Genomic DNA, 2,272 nt, shown 5'->3' with positions numbered 1-2,272 from the left:
CCAGAGTAGAAGGTTGAAGGTTTGTTGGGCTTGGGCCCTTTGGGGTGGTGTTTGGGTGTCCAGGAAACTCAACCTTTTATCCTGAGGGGTGGTGACGGCCGGCGTCGGACGATTTGCAGATCGGGTTCGGGCTTGGCTGCTTGCTGAGACCGAAATAGAGCGGCGGCGTTAGCAGAGCAGTAGGGCGGAGGGCGGCGCTTCTATGATGTGTGAAGAAGGGAACAAGCAAAATTAGTAAATTAGAGTAAAATTTCTACCAAAATAACAGTTGCATACTATACCATTGCATGTGATTAAATGCTCTAAGCTCTTTACTCGAAAGATGCCAACATTTGAAACTGCATGTGATAGCTACTCTACGTATAAGTCACAAGGAGTAGCCAGGGCAAATGGCCGGACATGCCAAATTCAAAGCAAAGCAGAAAGCAAATTTACCCGAAACAGACCACGCACCCACCACTGTAGGTCTGCATGTAGGGATCGATCAGATCGATACACAGTGCAGCATTGATGAAGTAATAGTATTAGGTAAAAGCTTGGACGGCGATCGAGCCCAGGGATTTTAGAGCAGGGTCTCTGCTTAGAACTGGAAAGGGACTTGGTTACAATCCAGGGCACCGAGGAAGCGAAGAAAAAGTGAAAATGGGAATAGGGTTCAATTAATATTGGGCATGCAGCAGGAGCTTCATCGAGGGTTCTGTGTTTCTGGGGACATGACTTGACAGGACGATGAGCTAGAATCCAAACGGGAACGTCCAGTTCGAGTTGAACAGACGAGGAGGATGAGAGGGTATATACGGCTTAAACCAGCTTGTGATCTCTCACATTTTTTTTTTTTTTTTTTTGTAGGAAACTCTCACATTTCATTTTCATTCGGTTCAAAACTTAAAATGTTGTATCAGAAATTTTATTAACACATCTCTAATTACTAGATACACATCTCATACTCAATACATCACTTACATACACATACCAAAACTTTCTACAATACCCTTAATTAAAATACACAACTTATTCACTAAATACACAACTCATTCATTAAATACATATACTTTTCTAGATCTGCTCCTCAATTATTCAAAAAAAAANAAAAAAAAAAAATATCTCATTAGTAAGATTTTTCTCAAAAGGTTTCATCTTTCCTCACAGTATAATTTAAATTTCCAACTTCAAATTGTACTATCTAATCAAAAAAACAAACCATAAAATCTAAATTTTGTAATAGATCAAACTAATCAAAGACGATGATGTCATACCACGCTTAGGGGTTGAGAAATACCACTATATATAATACATTACGTTGTCTTTAGTTTTTGCTTAAAACTATGGTCGTTCATGATAAATGTCGTTAGCTATTTCTGATTAGGGATTGGTATCTTCACACACGTTATTCTCGAAGAGGATAAGAAAACTCTTAAGCGAGATATTTTATTAAATTTCTTTAATTTTGATATGAATGTCTCTTTTGTTAATTTTACATACTCACCAAGTCTTATATAATTTGTATAAAAAAAAGATATGTGTATCTAGTATTTAGGGATGTGTTAATAAAATTTCTCATGTTCTATTTATTTGCAACGAATGCAAGGACCTAATTGACTTCAATATGATACATCATGTTCACAATTATATTGGGGTTTGCTAATTTTAACTACTACCAGGGATTTAATTTAGTAGTAATTCCTATAATAATTAAACTACTCATGTAATTATTATGTTGACCCATACATATGTAATCTTTCTAACTCATTACTTTGTTGAAAATATACTACCAAGTAATATAAACGCTATTCAAACCTTTTTGGCTCATATATTAGTCATTGATCATTACATCATGTACATTAAAGCTTCATAAATCTAAACACCAAGACAATGCATTGTGACGTTCAAGAGAATAGGTCAATATGCTTGCTATTGAGAATAGAAACTGATTGAAGCATTTGATCAAACAGGTGGTTGACATCTAATTAATCATGTCATATCTAAACTCATGAGAATTTGTTCACATTCAAAATTAATCAATCAACAATCGAAACGAAATGCATTCTCAAAGGTCTGGGTGTAGGAGAAGAACGACTCGTATCCCTCTGACATGATCTAAGATTTGAGATCCTTGACAAGCGCCACGCGCTCCTCGACTTTCAGCTCCGATTTCTGATGAGATTTTTATCTACCGCGATGGTGTGCCGGGGACGGAGGGTGACGGCGATGTAAGGCTTAGGGTTCCGACGAGATCTAGTTGGTAGGAAAGGAGAGGAGAGAGAGAGAGAGA

Source organism: Fragaria vesca, linkage group LG1, assembly GCF_000184155.1.
Source record: "Fragaria vesca subsp. vesca linkage group LG1, FraVesHawaii_1.0, whole genome shotgun sequence".
Taxonomy (NCBI): Eukaryota; Viridiplantae; Streptophyta; class Magnoliopsida; order Rosales; family Rosaceae; genus Fragaria; species Fragaria vesca.
This window is presented reverse-complemented; position numbering follows the sequence as displayed.